The sequence below is a fragment of the Bubalus kerabau genome, chromosome 18 (genome assembly GCF_029407905.1).
Source record: "Bubalus kerabau isolate K-KA32 ecotype Philippines breed swamp buffalo chromosome 18, PCC_UOA_SB_1v2, whole genome shotgun sequence".
In the NCBI taxonomy this organism is placed as follows: Eukaryota; Metazoa; Chordata; class Mammalia; order Artiodactyla; family Bovidae; genus Bubalus; species Bubalus kerabau.
In genome coordinates, this window is record NC_073641.1 from 64,304,205 (window position 1) to 64,317,409 (window position 13,205).

Here is a 13,205-nt window from a genome sequence, read left to right on the forward strand (position 1 = left end):
GGGAGGAGAGATGGATAAACAAAGTCCTGCTGTATAGCATAGGGATGTATTCAATAGCCTGTTATAAACCATAATGGAGAAGAACAAGAAAAAAAGAAAAAAGAATTAAGGCCCCAAAGACAGAAACAATGGGAAGGTCACCTCTTGCCTTCTCTTTCTGTCAACAGTTTTATTGTCCTAATCACCTCTGATGATATCTGTCAATTCTAGCTTCTCTGGTTTCCTCGGACTCCAGCCTCAGTCTTCTCAACTCAGGGAGACAGCTTACTTGGGGGCAGACTCAACTTCCTTGAATTTGAAGACTCCTAAGCAAGTTGCTGGAGAAGGCAATGGCACCCCACTCCAGTACTCTTGCCTGGAAAATCCCATGAACGGAGGAGCCTGGTAGGCTGCAGTCCATGGGGTCACTAAGAGTCAGACACGACTGAGCGACTTCACTTTGACTTTCCACTTCCATGCATTGGAGGAGGAAATGGCAACCCACTCCAGTGTTCTTGCTTGGAGAATCCCATGGACAGAGGAGCCTGGTGGGCTGCCGTCTATGGGGTCACACAGAGTCGGACATGACTAAAGCGACTTAGCAGCAGCAGCAGCAGCAGCAAGCAAGTTGCATCATGAGAAACCCTGGGCTGTAAGAAGCACAAGCTGGAATCAAGATTGCCGGGAGAAATATCAATAACCTCACATATGCAGATGACACCACCCTTATGGCAGAGAGTGAAGAGGAACTCAAAAGCCTCTTGATGAAGGTGAAAGAGAAGACTGAAAAAGTTGGCTTAAAACTCAACATTCAGAAAATGAAGATCATGGCATCTGGTCCCATCACTTCATGGGAACTAGATGGGGAAACAGTGGAAACAGTCTCAGACTTTATTTTTCTGGGCTCCAAAATCACTGCAGATGGTGACTGCAGCCATGAAATTAAAAGACACTTACTCCTTGGAAGGAAAGTTATGACCAACCTAGATAGCATATTGAAAAGCAGAGACATTACTTTGCCAACAAAGGTCTGTCTAGTCAAGGCTATGGTTTTTCCTGTGGTCATGTATGGATGTGAGAGTTGGACTGTGAAGAAGGCTGAGCGCCAAAGAACTGATGCTTTTGAGCTGTGGTGTTGGAGAAGACTCTTGAGAGTCCCTTGGACTGCAAGGAGATCCAACCAGTCCATTCTGAAGGAGACCAGCCCTGGGATTTCTTTGGAAGGAATGATGCTAAAGCTGAAACTGCAGTACTTTGGCCACCTCATGCGAAGAGTTGACTCATTGGAAAAGACTCTGATGCTGGGAGGGATTGGGGGCATGAGGAGAAGGGGACGACAGAGGATGAGATGGCTGGATGGCCAATGACTCAATGGCTCGATGGACGTGAGTCTGAGTGAACTCCGGGAGTTGGTGATGGACAGGGAGGCCTGGTGTGCTGCAATTCATGGGGTCACAAAGAGTCGGACACGACTGAGCGACTGAACTGAACTGAACTGAACTGAGGCAAGTTGCCAGATCCAGTTGTGATGAAGAAACTTCTTAGACCACCAGGCAGCCAAGCCCTTCCTAACCCCTCCCTGAAATGTCTGATTCCACTGGGTTCTTGTCTGAGAGCCCACAACCAGCATCGTGTGCCAATTCCAAAATCCTAACACAGCATTTTCATAATTACCTAGAAATAACATCCTAATACATTGCCATGGGTTGATCTGTCTCATTTGTTCTGCCAAAATATTCTTTGCATCCTCAGATCAGATCAGATCAGTCGATCAGTCATGTCCGACTCTTTGCGACCCCATGAATCGCAGCACGCCAGGCCTCCCTGTCCATCACCAACTCCCAGAGTTCACTCAGACTCACGTCCATCGAGTCAGTGATGCCATCCAGCCATCTCATCCTCTGTCATCCCCTTCTCCTCTTGCCCCCAATCCCTCCCAGCATCACAGTCTTTTCCAATGAGTCAACTCTTCGCATGAGGTGGCCAAAGTACTGCAGTTTCAGCTTTAGCATCATTCCTTCCAAAGAAATCCCAGGGCTGGTCTCCTTCAGAATGGACTGGTTGGATCTCCTTGCAGTCCAAGGGACTCTCAAGAGTCTTCTCCAACACCACAGTTCAAAAGCATCAATTCTTTGGCGCTCAGCCTTCTTCACAGTCCAACTCTCACATCCATATATGACCACAGGAAAAACCGTAGCCTTGACTAGATGACCTTTGTTGGCAAAGTAATGTCTCTGCTTTTCAATATGCTATCTAGGTTGGTCATAACTTTCCTTCCAAGGAGTAAGTGTCTTTTAATTTCATGGCTGCAGTCACCATCTGTAGTGATTTTGGAGCCCCCCAAAATAAAGTCTGACACTGTTTCCACTGTTTCCCCATCTATTTCCAATGAAGTGATGGGACCGGATGCCATGATCTTTGGTTTCTGAATGTTGAGCTTTAAGCCAATTTTTTCACTCTCCTCTTTCACTTTCATCAAGAGGCTTTTGAGTTCCTCTTCACTTTCTGCCATAAGGGCGGTGTCATCTGCATATGTGAAGTTATTGATATTTCTCCCGGCAATCTTGATTCCAGCTTGTGTTTCTTCCAGTCCAGCGTTTCTCATGATGTACTCTGCATAAAAGTTAAATAAGCAGGGTGACAATATACAGCCTTGACAAACTCCTTTTCCTATTTGGAACCAGTCTGTTGTTCCATGTCCAGTTCTAACTGTTGCTTCCTGACCTGCAGACAAATTTCTCAAGAGGCAGATCAGGTGGTCTGGTATTCCCATCTCTTTCAGAATTTTCCACAGTTGATTGTGATCCACACAGTCAAAGGCTTTGGCATAGTCAATAAAGCAGAAATAGGTGCTTTTCTGGAACTCTCTTGCTTTTTCCATGATCCAGTGGACGTTGGCAATTTGATCTCTGGTTCCTCTGCCTTTTCTAAAACCAGCTTGAACATCAGGAAGTTCACGGTTCACATATTGCTGAAGCCTGGCTTGGAGAATTTTGAGCATTACTTTACTAGCATGTGAGATGAGTGCAATTGTGCGGTAGTTTGAGCATTCTTTGGCATTGCCTTTCTTTGGGATTGGAATGAAAACTGACGTTTTCCAGTCCTGTGGCCACTGCTGAGTTTTCCAAATTTGCTGGCATATTGAGTGCAGCACTTTCACAGCATCATCTTTCAGGATTTGGAATAGCTCAACTGGAATTCCATCACCTCCACTAGCTTTGTTCGTAGTGATGCTTTCTAAAGCCCACTTGACTTCACATTCCAGGATGTCTGGCTCTAGGTCAGTGATCACACCATTGTGATTACCTGGGTCATGAAGATCTTTTTTGTACAGTTCTTCTGTGTATTCTTGCCACCTCTTCTTAATACCTTCTGCTTCTGTTAGGTCCATACCATTTCTGTCCTTTATCGAGCCCATCTTTGCATGAAATGTTCCTTTGGTATCTCTGATTTTCTTGAAGAGATCCCTAGTCTTTCCCATTCTGTTGTTTTCCTCTATTTCTTTGCATTGATCACTGAGGAAGGCTTTCTTCTCTCTCCTTGCTATTCTTTGGAACTCTGCATTCAGATGCTTATATCTTTCCTTTTCTCCTTTGCTTTTCGCTTCTCTTCTTTTCACAGCTATTTGTAAGGCCTCCCCAGACAGCCATTTTGCTTTTTTGCATTTCTTTTCCATGGGGATGGTCTTGATCTCTGTCTCCTGTACAATGTCACGAAACTCATTCCATAGTTCATCAGGCACTCTATCTATCAGATCTAGCCCCTTAAATCTATTTCTCACTTCCACTGTATAATCATAAGGGATTTGATTTAGGTCTTACCTGAATGGTCTAGTGGTTTTCCCTACTTTCTTCAATTTAAGTCTGAATTTGGCAATAAGGAGTTCATGGTCTGAGCCACAGTCAGCTCCTGGTCTTGTTTTTGCTGACTGTATAGAGCTTCTCCATCTTTGGCTGCAAAGAATATAATCAATCTGATTTCGGTGTTGACCATCTGGTGATGTCCATGTGTAGAGTCTTCTCTTGTGTTGTTGGAAGAGGGTGTGTATTATGACCAGTGCATTTTCTTGGTAAAACTCTATCAGTCTTTGCCCTACTTCATTCCATATTCCAAGGCCAAATTTACCTGTTACTCCAGGTGTTTCTTGACTTCCTACTTTTGCATTCCAGTCCCCTATAATAACATCTTTTTTTGGTGTTAGTTCTAAAAGGTCTTGTAGGTCTTCGTAGAACCGTTCAACTTCAGCTTCTTCAGCATTACTGGTTGGGGTATAGACTTGGATTAGTGATATTGAATGGTTTGCCTTGGAAACGAACAGAGATCATTCTGTCATTCTTGAGATTGCATCCAAGTACTGCATTTCGGACTCTTTTGTTGACCATGATGGCCACTCCATTTCTTCTGAGGGATTCCTGCCCACAGTAGTAGATGTAATGGTCATCTGAGTTAAATTCACCCATTCCAGTCCATTTGAGTTCGCTGATCCCTAGAATGTTGACATTCACTCTTGCCATCTCTTGTTTGACCACTTCCAATTTGCCTTGATTCGTGGACCTGACATTCCAGGTTCCTATACAATAGTACTCTTTACAGCATCGGGCCTTGCTTCTTTCACCAGTCACATCCACAGCTGGGTATTCTTTTTGCTTTGGCTCCATCCCTTCATTCTTTCTGGAGGTATTTCTCCACTGATCTCCAGTAGCATATTGGGCACCTACTGACCTGGGGAGTTTCTCTTTCAGTATCCTATCATTTTGCCTTTTCATACTGTTCATGGGGTTCTCAAGGCAAGAGGTTTGCCATTCCCTTCTCCAGTGGACCACATTCTGTCACATCTCTCCACCATGACCCACCCGTCTTGGGTTGCCCCATGGCCATGGCTTAGTTTCATTGAGTTAGACAAGGCTGTGGTCCTAGTGTGATTAGATTGACTAGTTTTTTGTGAGTGTGGTTTCAGTGTGTTTGCTCTCTGATGCCCTCTTGCAACACCTACCGTCTTACTTGAGTTTCTCTTACCTTGGGTGTGGGGTATCTCTTCACGGCTGCTCCAGCAAAGCGCAGCCATTGCTCCTTACCTTGGACGAGGGGTATCTCCTCACTACCTCCCTTCCTGACCTTCAACGTGGGATAGCTCCTCTAGGCCCTCCTGCGCCCGCACAGCCACGGCTCCTTGGACGTGGGGTTGGTCCTCCCGGCCACCGCCCCTGGCCTTGGGCGTGGGGTTACTCCTCCTGGCCGCCTAGTACTACTGAATAGACACCCTCATGGCACCGCCCTCATCTCATCACAAACTTACTTTTCCCCATGCTCAATTAGTTGTTCACTGTATCCGACTCTTTGCAAGCCCATGGACTGTATCCTGCCAGGCTCCACTGTCCGTGGAATTTTCCAGGCAAAAATACTGGAGAGGGTTGTGATTTCCTTCTCCAGGGGATCTTCCCGACCCAGAGATCAAACATGAGTCTCCTGCATCTCAAGCATTGGCAGGAAGATTCTTTACCAGGGAGCTATTTTGGAAGACCCCAGTTTTCCCAGAGAGGTTTAATTTAAGAGTTAATATCAAGGACCTTTACATAGCTCTATGCCACCCCGGCATATCCAAATGATACAACTGAGAAGCATTTGTCAAAAGCAGAGTGTATTCTGAAGAGACAGATGCTTACATTTTTTTCCCTTACCTTGAACTAAACACTATTTCCAGAGCAAAAATTACAGACTTGCTTTGCTGCAGGCCACAGCAGCAAATCCAAACAATAGCTTTCCTGGCAGCCCTAGAGCAGCCCCGTGACCCCCAGCACCCGTCGCTTCCGTGGGTTGTCATCGCTGCTCTTCTCTCCACAAAGAAGTACATTTTCCAAAGGACAAAAATAAGCAAGCAAGGCTGTCTGTCATTTTAATTCTTCATTTTTCTGAACAGAATGTTTGTCTTGGTCTATTAAAAACTACAGGGCCACTCATTCGGAATCCCTTCATTAACGGGCGGCATTAAACCTAATCCCTTTTGCTATTTTGAAGAACTGTCTTCTGTGCGTTTAAAAGCATGCTCTCCTGGTGAGGTTAAACCCTCCACCTCTCAGCACTGTTTCATTTTGCTCCAGCTCCTGACTTCAGGTACACAGGGCATTTTTATTATGTCACTGTAATTAATTGGAGAACAGAACTCATATTGTACCTGGAGAAAGTATTCTTGTATTCACTCCAGTATTCTTGTCTGTGAAATCCCATAGACTGAGGAGCCTGGCAGGCTACAGTCCATGGGGTCACAAAGAGATGGACATGACTGAGCAACTGAGCACTCACGCACCCATACTGTATCCAAGAGATGAACATATGCAACAGTATTTTTAAGCTCTAAAGAAAAGTACAAACACTGGCTGCCTTTATTATCCTTCAGTACCTAACACATAGCAAAGGCTCAATAAATGTCTACTGGACAAACTTAAATGTGGACAAATAATAAAGAAACAAAGAGAAATATTTCACTAAAATAATAATACATTAAAAATATACAATCCCCCAGGGTGCCAGCATTGCTGACCCTACAGTGTTGGTTGGTGACTGAAGTGAGCTCTCATCCTGGACATTTACCCCTGGAGCTAGATGTCTCTGGGGACCGTCTGGTGCCAGCCTACTGTTGTACTGTTATTATTTAGCAGTTTTATTTTACCTGTGAATATTTTATTTATTGCATGTTATTTATTTGTTTGATTTATCTATATATTATTTAATTTTTACATATGCTTCGCAATATCTTTATGAAGCATTAGGTTATGGAAGTAGGAGAAGAATGCTGTTCATTCATTTTATCATCTCCTCTCACTAAAGAAAAGACAGAGATGATAATATATTCCAAAGACATTTAAAATGGTGGAAATGCAATAGTGAGAGACAATGGACATAGCATCAGCTCAAGGAAAGTTTCACCTGATTCTTGGTTTTCCTAACCGTCAATTTCAGGAGGCTTTTTGCTGATCATTGCTGCCCATGGTCCAAACAGATATTAAAAATAGGATAAATAATTGTTGAAGGTGATGCAGACACATCAGGTCCTGAAATTTAGAAGCAGATAAATAACTCCTTGAATGACCTTTGCAGCCTTTTATTGTATATGAAAGAACTTGTCAGATGAAGAGATGGACACTTCTAACTCTGCCACTGTTTCAGCATGTCACAAATAGAGCTCTACTTTCACATCTCCTTCTTTAGAATCTTCATGCCAGCTCTTTCACAACTATAGTCTTTAACCTCCAGGGAAAATACAAAGTGCATTTGCTTTGTCCTGTATTCTGGTAGCATCTATAAACCACTGAATCCGATTTTCAATAAATAACCTCTCAAGATTCGATTGTTTCAATTTTTGTCCTCTCTACTGGTGAACCTATTGTTGACAGTAAGAGATAGTTTTGTGATGCTTTTAGAAATTTAATTTATGACACAAGCTGTGCAAAATCCCCTCCTTTCAAACCTGGTGCAGTTTGTTAACCTCCAGAATCACAAATGCACCATGAGCTGCTTCCTTCATTGCTGGGGAGACACCAGCTGTTTGGGTGACAGCTGGTAGAACAGCCCCTGGCAAGTCCCCGGCCCCATGTCAACAATGATAACATGCTGCTGTATGGGAAAAATAAACATGAGTGACTAAACGATGTTCAGAGGGGAAGCATATATCTCTGCCTATACATGCCTTACAAATAGCTGTGAAAAGAAGAGAAGCGAAAAGCAAAGGAGAAAAGGGAAGATATAAGCATCTGAATGCAGAGTTCCAAAGAATAGCAAGAAGAGATACGAAAGCCTTCTTCAGCGATCAATGCAAAGAAATAGAGGAAAACAACAGAATGGGAAAGACTAGGGATCTCTTCAAGAAAATCAGAGATACCAAAGGAACATTTCATGCAAAGATGGGCTCGATAAAGGACAGGAATGGTATGGACCTAACAGAAGCAGAAGATGTTAAGAAGAGATGGCAAGAATATACAGAAGAACTATACAAAAAAGACCTTCACGACCCAGGTAATCATGATGGTGTGATCACTGACCTAGAGCCAGACATCCTGGTATGTGAAGTCAAGTGGTCCTTAGAAAGCATCACTAGGAACAAAGCTAGTGGAGGTGATGGAATTCCAGTTGAGCTATTCCAAATCCTGAAAGATGATGCTGTGAAAGTGTTGCACTCAATATGCCAGCAAATTTGGAAAACTCAGCTGTGGCCACAGGACTGGAAAACGTCAGTTTTCATTCCAATCCCAAAGAAAGGCAATGCCAAAGAATGCTCAAACTACCGCACAATTGCACTCATCTCACACGCTAGTAAAGTAATGCTCAAAATTCTCCAAGCCAGGCTTCAGCAATATGTGAACCGTGAACTTCCTGATGTTCAAGCTGGTTTTAGAAAAGGCAGAGGAACCAGAGATCAAATTGCCAACATCCGCTGGATCATGGAAAAAGCAAGAGAGTTCCAGAAAAGCACCTATTTCTGCTTTATTGACTATGCCAAAGCCTTTGACTGTGTGGATCACAATCAACTGTGGAAAATTCTGAAAGAGATGGGAATACCAGACCACCTGATCTGCCTCTTGAGAAATTTGTCTGCAGGTCAGGAAGCAACAGTTAGAACTGGACATGGAACAACAGACTGGTTCCAAATAGGAAAAGGAATTTGTCAAGGCTGTATATTGTCACCCTGCTTATTTAACTTTTATGCAGAGTACATCATGAGAAACGCTGGACTGGAAGAAACACAAGCTGGAATCAAGATTGCCGGGAGAAATATCAATAACTTCACATATGCAGATGACACCACCCTTATGGCAGAGAGTGAAGAGGAACTCAAAAGCCTCTTGATGAAAGTGAAAGAGGAGAGTGAAAAAATTGGCTTAAAGCTCAACATTCAGAAACCAAAGATCATGGCATCCGGTCCCATCACTTCATTGGAAATAGATGGGGCAACAGTGGAAACAGTGTCAGACTTTATTTTGGGGGGCTCCAAAATCACTACAGATGGTGACTGCAGCCATGAAATTAAAAGACACTTACTCCTTGGAAGGAAAGTTATGACCAACCTAGATAGCATGTTCAAAAGCAGAGACATTACTTTGCCAACAAAGGTCATCTAGTCAAGGCTACGGTTTTTCCTGTGGTCATGTATGGATGTGAGAGTTGGACTGTGAAGAAGGCTGAGCACCAAAGAATTGATGCTTTTGAACTGTGGTGTTGGAGAAGACTCTTGAGAGTCCCTTGGACTGCAAGGAGATCCAACCAGTCCATTCTGAAGGAGATCAGCCCTGGGATTTCTTTGGAAGGAATGATGCTAAAGCTGAAACTGCAGTACTTTGGCCACCTCATGCGAAGAGTTGACTCATTGGAAAAGACTGTGATGCTGGGAGGGATTGGGGGCAAGAGGAGAAGGGGACGACAGAGGATGAGATGGCTGGATGGCATCACTGACTCGATGGACGTGAGTCTGAGTGAACTCCGGGAGTTGGTGATGGACAGGGAGGCCTGGTGTGCCGGGATTCATGGGGTCGCAAAGAGTCGGACACGACTGAGCGACTGATCTGACCTGATCTGATCTGATCTGATACATTTATTATTTTGCCCTATTATTCTGAGAAAAAAAAATCTCCCTACTATTTATGCTTTTGAACTGTGGTGTTGGAGAAGACTCTTAAGAGTCCCTTGGACTGCAAGAAGATCCAACCAGTCCATCCTAAAGGAGATCAGTCCTGGGTATTCATTGGAAGGACTGATGTTGAAGCTGAAACTCCAATACTTTGGCCACCTGATGCAAAGAGCTGACTCATTTGTAAAGACCCTGATGCTGGGAAAGATTGAAGGCAGGAGGAGAAGGGGAAAACAGAGGCTGAGATGGGTGAATGGCATCACCAACATGATGGACGTGAGTTTGAGTAAACTCTGAAAGTTGGTGATGGTCAGGGAGGCCTAGCATGCTGCAGTCCATGGGGTCGCAAAGAGTCAAACACGACTGAGTGACTGAACTGAACTGAATTCTTAGAATTAGAAAAAGATAAATGTAGGTATGATGCCATAATGATGGACAGTTGACCCTTGGATAATAGGAGTTTGAACTGCCATGAGTCCACATATACCTAAATTTTTGTCAATAAATACAGACTACAGGACTACACAATTTGCAGCAGATTAAATCTGCAGATGCAGAACTACGGATATGAAAGGCAACTGTAAAAACATAAAAGCCAGCATCTCTAATCCCCACATTGTTCAAGGGCCAGTTGGATTAATGCCTACATTGTTCAAGGGCCAATTGGCCAGTTGGTTTAGACAACCTAAGTTCACAGTCTCACAGTTCTAGAAGCCACAAGTTCAAGATCAAGGTGTCATCAGAGTTGGTTTCTTATGAGAGCTCTGTAGCTGTCAGCAGTTCCCATAATTTTCATGTTCTTACCCTCCCTTTTATTATTTCCTATGGGACCTGATGAAAAGGCCTATAGTATGTATACTGGAGTCTCAGAAATGGAGGAGAGAGAGAACAGAGCAATATTTGATGTGACAGCAGATAATGTTCTAAAACTGACAAAAGAGGGACTTACCTGGCAGTCCAATGGTTACAGTCTCACCTTCCAAAGCGGGAGTTGTGGGTTCAATCCTTGGTCAGGGAGCGTAGATCCCACTGGCCTTACTGCCAAAAAACCAAAACACAAAACAGAAGCAATATTGTTACAAATTCAATAAAGACTTTTAAAATATAAGAAAAAAACTTGAAAAATAATTTTTAATTAACAAAAGAAATCAGACTATAGATTTTTAAAATAATATAAACTAAGCAATTAGAATTAGAAAATTGCACTTAAGAACATCACAGCTGAAAACCAAAGACAATGAGAAAATCTCAAGAAGAGCCAGAGAATGGAAAAAATATATTATCTCTCCAAAAACAAAAAGATGGACAACAGATTTCTTTTTTTTTTTTTTTGACAACAGATTTCTTAACACAATTGAGACTGAAGCCAAAAACAATGTAGTGGCATATTTAAAATAATACAAGAAAGTAATTGCCACCGTAGAATTAAAATTAAGGATAAAATAAATATTTTTCAACATAAAATCTGTACTAACCTAAAGAGAAATCTTTTTCAGATAGAAAAAATATGATATGAGCCAAAAGCATGGAACTGTAGGAAGAACTAAAAGGAAAATAAAGTATAAAGTGTGAATAAATCTGAATGATACTAACAGTGTAAAACAATAACAATAGTGTTTTCATAAAATTTAGAAATGTATGAAATTAAATATAGGATGACAATAATATGAAAGATCAATTTAGTTCAGTTTAGTCACTCAGTCGTGTCCGACTCTTTGCAACCCCATGAACCACAGCATGCCAGGCCTCCCTGTCCATCACCAACTCCTGGAGCCCACTCAAACCCATGTCCATTGAGTCAGTGATGTCATCCAACCATCTTATCCTCTGTCACCCCCTTCTCCTTCTGCTCTCAATCTTTCCCAGCATCAGGATCTTTTCCAATGAGTCAGCTCTTCGCATCAGGTGGCCAAAGTATTGGAGTTTCAGCTTCAACATCAGTCTTTCCAATGAACACCCAGGACTGATCTCATTTAGGATGGATTGGTTGGATCTCCTTGCAGCCCAAGGGAGTCTCAAGAGTCTTCTCCAACACCACAGTTCAAAAGCATCAATTCCTCGGTGCTCAGCTTTCTTCATAGTCCAACTCTCACATCAATACATGACCACTGGAAAAACCATAGCCTTGACCAGATGGACCTTTGTTGACAAAGTAATGTCTCTGGTTTTTAATATGCTGTCTAGGTTGGTCGTAACTTTCCTTCCAAGGAATAAGCATTTTTTAATTTCATGGCTGCAATCACCATCTGCAGTGATTTGGGAGCCCAGAAAAATAAAGTCAGCCACTGTTTCTCCTGTTTCCCCATCTATTTGCCATGAAGTGATGGGACCGGATGCCATGATCTTAGTTTTCTGAATGTTGAGCTTTAAGCCAACTTTTTCACTCTCAGATAACATGTTATAAATGTTAAAAGATCAAGTTTTCTACTGTGCTTCCTTGTGCAGGAAGTAGACTAATATAGTGTAATGATTTATTACTACTAAGTTATTTTAGATTTTAGTAAATTAAGGATATGCCTAGTATTCTCTAGAGTAAGAATAGTAGAAAATATACAACTAGAAAATTAATAGAGGATAAATGAAACAGTCAAAAAGTACATGAAAATTGCAAAATAGTGCAGGACAAGGAAAGAAACATAAACAACTAGGACAAATGGAAAATAAATAGAAGGTGGCATCTGTAAATCAAATATATCAATAATTATATAAATTTAAAATGATCAAATACTTTCATGAAAAATAGAAAAGACTATATTAAGAAAATAATACTAACACTGCTTGCAGGCTTCCCTGGTCACTAAGTGGTAAAGAATCCATGTGCCAATGCAGGAGATGCAAGTTAGATCCCTGGGTTGGGAAGACCCCCTACAGAAGAAAATGGCAACCCGCTCCAGTGTTCTTGCCTGGGAAATCCCATGGACAGAGGAGCCTGGCAGGTTCCAGTCCATGGGGGCACAAAAAAGTCAGACACGACTTCTGGACTACACAGTAACAACAGCAATACTGCTTATAAGAGATTAACTTGAAATATAGGAACTGCAACAGTTGAAAGAAAAGGGTGGAAACGTAGACCACATTAATATCGACCACCCCCCAAAGAGCTATTGCTGGCATTCGAGCATCAAAGCAGGTTTAAGTTAAGATGCTACTGGAGATAAAGAAACACCTGTAATACTTTTAATACAGCTTCAAAATATATAAAGCAAAAGCTAGAAAGGAAAAATATACATGTGCCATCATAGAGATTTTAACAAATCCCCTCAGTAATGATAGCACAGGTGGGGGAGGCAAAGACACAAGACAGAACAACATGAGTAATGAACATGAAGTAGTCGTCACACAAACAACACTTCCTACAATGACACTACATTGCTCATCACTTTATGGTAAGTGTATGAGAAATAGTTACCCCAAATGTCCATATTCTGTGCTATAAAAAGCATCTCAACAAACTTCAAAGGATAAACATTATATAATATATGGCCTTTGGCCTCCGTAAAATTTTGCTACAAATCCTAAACAAAAAGTAAATAGAAAATCCTAAAGCTTGAAAAAGTAAGCACATGTGTAAATAATCCCTAGGCATTACTTTGTATTGTGTATTTAC